Raw genomic sequence first — 8,823 nt, 5'->3', positions numbered from 1 at the left:
CTGGGGCTGCGGCAATCTCCGCAGTTAATGCGCCCACCCTGATAAAGAAGAATATTGCGCTGAAATAGATCAGTGCAGTGTTTTAACTACACGTCTCAGTATCCCAGGGAGACTGCTCCCCGCCTTAATGGACTTTGACCTGCTGCATAATTCCATTAAACCACTTGCCAGCACAGCTCGCTGTCACTTTTCGCAGCGTTAGTTTCAGATGCATAATGCAAACCAATTGCCATGTGGAACAACAGCTTACGGTGCAGAAACTGAGGCTGTCTAACACAATTCTGGAAGTTCCATCTAGTTTTCACATCTATTTTTTGAAAGAAAAGTCCCACTTCCATGGAAACCTCTCCCAGGTCCTACGAAAAACATGTTTCGGAAACTAAAGAACGTTTTAACCCACTTCTTTCAGGGGTGGTGCAGTCCCCCTCCTGGAAGGATTAGGGGCCCTCTGCCAGCCTGGCACACGAGCTGAGGAAACAGCAGCAGAGCCAGGAGTGTGAACTGAAACTTCGGCAAGAGATGGATGGATTAAACAGCGCCTCCAAGAGTGCCAGTACCCCAGGAAGGCAGTCCTGCGACTGTGGGAACACCTCCGGAAAATCTCTTGCTTTCCCAATAGTTTTTGTTTGCTCAGCAGGCAAACCCAGGAAACTTTTCGAGACATTTGAACTGTACTAAACTATGTACAAAACTGAAACAGAAGAGCACGGCAAATTAAAACAGATATGATTTATAAGAGAGCTTTCTAATTCTCCATCCTCCAAATGATGGAGGCAAGCCAACCCTACAACTCTTAGAGCTGCCTAGCTCTGTGAAGGTCATGATTTGATCCTCAGACAAAACACTCAGAACTCCCATCTCAAGAGATCTGGAACTGGCCTCCTGAGAAAGCACTGAGTACCTGCTGAGGGCAGGGCAAGGCAGCACTGTATGGCAGGGGAATTTAGCCCAGAGCCCGTGGGCATTACTGAACATGCAGGAAAAGAGACCCGAGTGACAGCCGTGCAGGATTCGTACTGCTGGTGCTCAAAACCACACATGTGGAGCTACACACTTGTGGCAAAGGCCCAAGCCAAGCCAACACTCACACTGCCCAACAACTGCAAAGGAAGCATAACTTTGTAACATCTGGACAGAGAGCATTTGTCCTGAAAAGTCAGTACAAACAGCACCACTGTCTCCGGGCTGTTCCTGATGGGCACCACGACCAACACTACCAGAGCGTGGGCTGCTGGCAGGACAGCAAATACATCAGTGATTGGTCCTGGGTTGCACAAGAATGCATAAACCAGAGAGAGTCATACTGGCATCAAACACAGACGAGTGGTGAGAGGCAAGAGGTGAGTGGCCCAGTGTCCTGTCCCTGGTGAGACCTGCTGATGTAGCAAACGGCCAGCCCGGGCAGACAAATGTGGATAAACCAACATCTCCTCCAATCCCAAAGGGACAACAATGAAAGATACCAGATCAGCCTTTGCTTACAGAAGGTAAGCAAAGTCCCCAGTACAACCAGTGGAGCCCTGGCCAGCACACAGCCCACACAGATGAGCCTGGCATCCAGAGGGATGTTACACCCCTGAGGTTACAGGAGGTCTTAGAAATGAGGTGAGCTCAGGTTTCACTGTTGTTTCCCTCACTTAGGGGTGTGCAATACCATTGACACCCTCACGAGTTATCCCACTGTGCATTACTATTAAAACCACAGGGGTGCTAGTCTTTATGCCAGACAGAATTCTGCAAACTATTGTAAGTTCAACTGTAAGTTCAAACTTGTCTCCTGGTGTAATTCTGTACATCATAGCAGAAAATATTCCAGCCCAAACAGAAATCTGATACCAAAGAGATGACAAAGCAACAATCTGAACTCTTACATCCTGGCAGCACATACAGAAGGCAATCTCTGTCTGGTTTGTGCAATTATTAGTCTCATTTATTAACTATAGATCAACTGTATGGTGCACAACCCCTGTCAACCAGTCAAATACACACATATAAATGTGGCTGGAAAAAAATTACAGTAAAATGGATATTATTTTTAAAAACTAATAAAACTGAAGATCATCTGATACCTCCCTTGTGCAGTGTCATAGTTTCAGTAGTAAAATGTAGAGGTGATAATGTTCTCTGTAGGAGAAATGCAAATTGATTCTCAGCTTGCTGACACGTATGACAGGTAGGGCAGCTTGCTCTTTTCTAATTGTCCTCAAATGTCTCCCTCCCATAGTAATACACTTTCCAGAAATGTGAGCTGACATTCGTCCCTCATGCTGGTCACTCGCAGAGGAATACTGCAATTAATGGCAGCTACAGTACGAGAAGAATGGTACTGTTAGTGCAGGAATGAGCATGATGGTGACTCAGAAATACTGTGTCCAGCACTACCATGCAACTCATCTCTGGGTGTGGTTTGTTTGGGTAAGAGGAGAGAGACCCGTCTGGGGGATGAGAGGTCATCGCTGCTGTAATGGCACCAAAAAACTGCTTGGACACTGCAGTCTATCTGTTGGAGGGGACTCAATTTGTTGTAATAAGGATGTGAAAACAAAGGCACTGCAGGGAATGATACCATCTACAATGAGATGATACTTGCTGCAAAATGATTTCCTGTGTTTGGTGGGATATTCCATAATATTTGAAGCACCCAACACCCCACCCCTCACTATTCTGCATTGCTAAGAATTTCCTCTGCTATTGTCTGTCTCACTTGGAATTGCTTGGACTGCTCTGGAACCCTGTGCATCTCCAGTCCCCTCGGGGGTGCCTGAAGAGGCAGATCACTGCCTTGGATCCGTTCACCCGGTGCCAATAGAACCTACTGCACTACTCTGACATTTTTATCCAGGTAACAGTCTTGTATGAAACAAATAGAGAATTACTTACTGTCTTCTTAATACTTTGTGTGGTGTTTTTTGGTGGTTTTGAATTGTACTGTCTGTGTATTTTAAACCCATGGTACAAATTCTAAAGGAAAGCAAAACTTGCTGGCCTGCAATTAAGAACATGCAATGGAGATGTGGGGGGGGGATCATGTTAATCCAGGATATATTTTCATTGCTTGTTTATATTGTTCAGCACTCTCAAATGGCCCTGTATTAAAAAAAAATATCCCTAAGAACTGGCAAAAAGGTAATGGAAAAGTAGATTTTAGGCAGTTTTGATTGTCCTCAATAAGACTGGTGAATGCTATAAAAGTATTCACAAGAATTTCTCATTTTTATCTTCTTCCATTCCTACCCCTTTCTTCACCAGCCTGGAGTTCTTCTCATGCTTTTCCTTCTTACTTTTTTCCAAAAGCTTAAAATGCCATCTCTTTAGGCCTTCTCATTCTCCTTCATTAAAAGTCTTCAAAAATGTATGTTTTGATCAAACACTTTGGGTGGCAAACACAATTCAAAGGGTGGCATACAGAAGAAGAAATGTGCACATGCATTCTGATTTTCTGAGAACCTCACTGACACATCAACCATACGAAAACACCTCAGAGTGTTGTTATTATCCCTCACTCTTGCCCTTCCTCAGGAGTGGACACATTCCCTTCTTATACGAGTTTAATTTCTGTATGGAACACATGCTTCCCTCTAATGTAAAGTCCCTCACAGCTATCTTCATCAGGTACACAAAAGCCTCTGCAAATAACAGTCCATGTGCACACCAGCTGTGGCACAATTCTAGCTCACATCAGACATGATTTATTACTCAGCAGAACCATTGCTTTTGATTCCGTTTTATGGGCATCAGAGGTATTTTCACTCAGCATACCTCCTTCATGCCCAGCTAACATAAGGTGTGCTGTGCTGCAGCACTCCCTTCTCCATGATGCACAGGGGTTGTTAACAGGCACTCAGCTCGGCTCTTAATTCCAAAGCACAACATGATAAAAGTAAGTAATATATGTAGTTAATTAACCAGACAAAACACTAGTTCCATCAGAGTGAGGATTGAAAATGTGTGACAGAAAACATGGTGAGAACTTCATAATGATCCCTAACATCCAAAAGCCAGGAATTAGAAAATTAAAGACAGAAAATTAAACAGATTTTGGAATGTATATAAATATCGCTGTCTCATAAATAGCTGGACCTTACTCTGTTACTACACAGATTAATAAATCTATGAGGTAGAATCCTTGATTTACTGGTTAGATTTGTTTTGCCCTGATTGGACACACAGCATTGTGTGCTATTGATAAACGTGTGGACGACTTTTGTAGACAAACTGTATAGTTGCTCAAAAGTTGAGTAAATAATAAGGAAACACATATTTCATATGTTTCTGTTGTGAGAGCTTACAATAAGGACCAGTGCCTTGTGGCATTTAGTGAGGCTTTACAAATGTTGTGACTTATTCTAATGATGCAAATCATCAGCTACATCTCTGCTGAATATTTTTGACAGCACTGCAATAATCTCCTTTAGTTTCAAAAGCAGAGGAGAGACACTTCCCAGAGCTACAGGCCATTAGCAGTTGTTCTGGCAGAGTGAACACCTGCTCTGTTTTTATAGTGCTCTAAGCCACCATGAGCCTCTACAAACAAAACTGGCAAATTCTTTTGTTAGAATTTAATAATAAAAATCCAACATAGAACTAGTTAGCTCCACTCCCAAATTCAAGATAAGTAAACTACTACAGATAAATGTTTAACATCATTCAATCTTGTATCAGTAGAATATTTGACAATTCCCAGAGAGTGTTATGGAATACTACATCCAATTTTTCCCTGTATTTGCCAGAATCAGGAGTAAGAACAATAGCACTTAGAAAAGGAAGCTAATTTGTATTCCCTGTCACTGACCTATTGCTGTTTATTTGATGCCAATGCTTTGCAAAAGACAAGAGAAGTAAGGTTAATTCAGTGCTGTGAAGAAAGAAAGATAATGTTATAATTTTGCTATATTAAACAAAAAACCCCTATTAATTTATGCTTCCTTTTTCATTTTTTCACTGCTAAAGTGAATGAGTATATTTGATCTTATTTATTGTTAAAGTCACGATGCCTCTTTTCTCTTTATTTCTCCAGACACCTCAACAAAAAATTACTTAAAGCAGCACAAAGTTAGGAGCATTACAAAATCTGCTGCAGACAGATCCCAGCACCTGGGAACCAGGTAACAGGACTCCTGCAGGAATCACCCAAAATTATTTTCTTCACTTCAGCTGTCTATCTGCAAAAATTAGGATTATTTCCAAGAATGTGGAAGGGAAAAAAGAAAATATGAATATTTTTTAGTATTTCTAAGTTTTAAGCATGTCTCAAATAACTGGTATTTCTCGTTAATAGTACATCATTTTTGCACAGGAATGGAACAGTTTAACTTTGGTTAAACAAACCTGCAAGAACTTTTCTGTTGCTTTTGTTTCTTTAAATTTACGTCCTGTTGTGAGTGGGCTATGTTCCAGAATTCATGGGTATAACCAGTGACCTTTTAGGCAGGGTAAGTGTTGGAAAGACAAGTTTCTCTGTGGAATAGACCATGGAAACACTAAGTCCTGCCACCCCAAATACAGACTGTGTACAAGAGCGCTCAGCAACTCCTGCTGCAAGGGTGAACCCTGGCAGCTGCATGCCAGTGCAGCCCTGGGCAGGCTGGGCACAGCCAGCACCACAGCATCTGACAGGAGCCAGAGAAAGCTAAAGTGGCAGTAAGGACAAGCTTTAGGATCATGGCCAGAATGAACTTCTCTGGCCAAGTGCAAACTGGGAGGGACTAGATGCTGAGTAAAGGAACTGTCTTTGTTTAATTCCTCCTGTGCCCAAGGAAATGGACCTTTGTGTGTTCTTTGGAAAAGAAAAGGGCCACTTCATTCCCCACTTCATTCGCAGTTTCTCCTAATGAAAAACAACTGACAAGATTCCAATACAGACCACTTACTCTGATCAAACCCAAAAGCTATATTATTGATGTTTAATTCCAGAGGAAGTGGTGTTCTGGGGATGTAAGGTGGATGGGGTAGAAATGGGAAAGAGGCTAAGATTGCAAGGGGTGGGATTTGAGAGATTTGGGGAAATGGCTTTGTTGAAAAAGCTCTGCAACCTTACTCTGTAAAGCTTTTAAATACCTGTTTAATGTTAACCATATGTGCAGGTCTCACAGGGGAGTCCTTCTGCCATTCTCCTTCTCTCTGTTTCTGTCCCCACCGCTTGTCCCCAGTCTGCACTGGACCCAAGCATAGGCAGTAAGGCATCAGGTGTCATTCCATGCTGGAGCAGCAGGCTGGTGCTGCTCAGTCAGCTGGTGATGGCTCAGCAGCCATCATCATCATCATCATCATCATCATGGCCAGCAGCATGTAGGAGTTCTCATGGACCAAACTGTGCTTAATGCACACAGAAACTTCAGCAAATTCCAGTTTCCAGCTATGAATTTTAGGACATCTAGATTGCGCATATGAGAGATAAAAGTTCTCAGAAGATTAAAAGTTGGCCAAATTTGGGATAATTTTTAGTAGGACAACAAAAAGCTATGTCTGTGACAGCAAGGTATCATCCATGCCCTGTTCCCAGACTTGCTGAAAAAGCTGTAAGGATCCTGTCCATGAAGGCAAACTGTTCTTTTCTGCCATAGCCACATTTTTGGCCACAATTGAAAAAAGTTAGTTGAAACTACTAAAGAAATCTCTGGAATGTGAATTGGGCCAAATGACATTCAACCTGAGTGGCCTCAACTTGGCAACATTATAAGAAGTTGAAAAATAAAGACTTATAATGGGATGTGCCATTGCCAGACAATGTTCATGACGTGCCTGTGCACGTATGCCTGTACAGACCCCCACACAGCTGTATTATACACAGATGTACTACAGTGCTTCTGCATCACTGAAGATTTCTTAAACAGAAATATCCCCAAATAATTATGTATCCTGACAGTAAAATCGTAAGAAGACAAGAGTTGGACATTTCAAGGATGTTAAAATTGTAGCAAAAAATGTTCAGAGTGGCTGTGAAGTTAAATGGGTAGTTGCTATTTACAAATATGATGATTACATATAGTTACCATGGAAACTTGAGATGGAAAATAAAAAGTGAGTTTAGCTTCATCTTGAAACTGCCCTGATTGGGAGGAGAACAATAGCTGACATTCCTCCGGCAGGAGACTAATCGCCCCTCTTAGAATGTACAGTATGTTTTTCTGTATTTTTAGCTACTATGCAAAGCTTTAAACCTGCAACCAATTGAAGATAAGGCTCAGATAAGGGACGCATCTGTTGTTAAGAATCACAGCACAGTATGATTTATTCTTTTTCCTACGCTATTTACTGAAACACTCATGGTTCAACATTTTCTCTTCTAAGACTACTTCCAGTGATTTTGGGTCCCATCTAAGTCCATAGCCTGGTGATTCTCCCCAAGTATATTTTTTCATTATCTGTGTTTCTGCTTTGACAAGATAATGAGAGAAGCATGCTCTAAGGATGTGACTCATTTCTATCAAAAAGAGCTCCCTGAGAACCATGAAAGAGGCAGGGAGACGACAACTGGCCCTGCAAAGTTTTAGGACAATTCTAAATGTGAATCGATTGCTGGTTAATAAAATAATACATACAATAATAACTGAACAGGTTATTCCTAAATAAAATTTGTACCCAGTGAGATGGCAGTGAGCACTAAAGCTGGAAGTCAGAAGACTGCACAGATGGTACCATCTGTCTGTCTCTTGGGAATCATTCTGGTGCTGAAAAAGCCCTTGTGAGACAGATGCTCAGAGCCATGGAAGTGTTTGCTAACAGACACACCTGCTCCACCTAGCAGTGCTGTGCTGGATCCGAGTGCCAGCCAGGTATCTGCACACAAGTGGAGCTGGGATATTCAGTGTACCACACGTGGAAATCAGCGAGTGCAAGGTCTTGCTACCAAAGTTTGGAAGTGCCATTAAAGACATGATTCAAATAAGGGCAGCAGACCAAGAGCTGTGGGCATATGGATAGACACTGAAACTTTAGGATGAGTCTTTCAATTTCTTTGGTACTACCTTTTCTTCTTTATACACTAAATTTGTTCCTTCTGTTATCTACAGCAGCTTACAAGTCACACAGAGTCTAATTTACATCAGCTACAATTGTTGCCTATTTAATTGTAAGTGTTGTTCTTGCTGCATGGAAACAATGTTTGCAGAGCTGCTGAACTTGTATTTTTCTTCTTTTGGGGGGACAAACTCCTTTCCAAAAGCTGTAGTACTTGACAACTGAATGCCTTTGGCTTTTTCACTTTTCAAAGTGTTTTTAAAGTTCTTCCAAATTATTAAAATTAACAACAGTGAGACATTGCAGTAAGACCCTTTCAGATGGTAATGATTGTACACGTCTGCTCTGATGGATACCTGGCTCAATCAAAAACACATTTGAAGCACTTTAATGCAGAAACATCCACTAAGATTAATAAACTCAGCTTGCGAGTTTCTAGTCCAAGTGCTTATAATGGGGGAGCCAAAAGTCTTGAGTAGTTACTGAAGAAAAGCAAATAACAATTATCTGCCAGACATTTCCATGATATTTTGAAGAGAAAGTGAACACTCAGTGTTCTTTGCACTTCCTCTGTTCAGTGATTTCCATTTGCTGATCAATATATTCCACTTGGAAAGTTCAGGCAATCCACCTAAATGCTGACACTTACATGACAATAATAAGGCCCTACAGAGAATCTTTTTCTTCCAAAACTACTGCCAGAACTGTATTAGAATTAGGAGAACATGATAGTCACAAAAATGACTAAACAGCTCTTCCTTGTGTTCCATCTCTGTCAACCTTGTGCCTAAAACCTTCTTTGGTCCCCGATGCTGCCAGGCCTGGTGGCACGCATGGACAAGCCTCTGTTCTTGTAACACCCTT

At 41.7% G+C, this 8,823-nt stretch overlaps 1 long non-coding RNA gene across 1 annotated transcript; it reads left to right on the top strand.

Moving 5' to 3' along the window:
• Positions 1 to 6: 6 nt before the first annotated feature.
• LOC108445336 lies at positions 7 to 8,817 on the top strand. Its single transcript, XR_001860159.1, has 3 exons — positions 7 to 1,605; positions 2,225 to 2,842; positions 5,018 to 8,817. It is a non-coding gene; the product is annotated as an uncharacterized LOC108445336 (long non-coding RNA).
• The last annotated feature ends 6 nt before the right edge of the window (positions 8,818 to 8,823 follow it).

This window comes from Corvus brachyrhynchos, unplaced genomic scaffold, assembly GCF_000691975.1.
Source record: "Corvus brachyrhynchos isolate BGI_N302 unplaced genomic scaffold, ASM69197v1 scaffold223, whole genome shotgun sequence".
NCBI classification, from domain to species: domain Eukaryota; kingdom Metazoa; phylum Chordata; class Aves; order Passeriformes; family Corvidae; genus Corvus; species Corvus brachyrhynchos.
The sequence above is the reverse complement of the archived record's forward strand: the minus strand, read 5'-3'. Positions and strand labels throughout refer to the sequence as shown.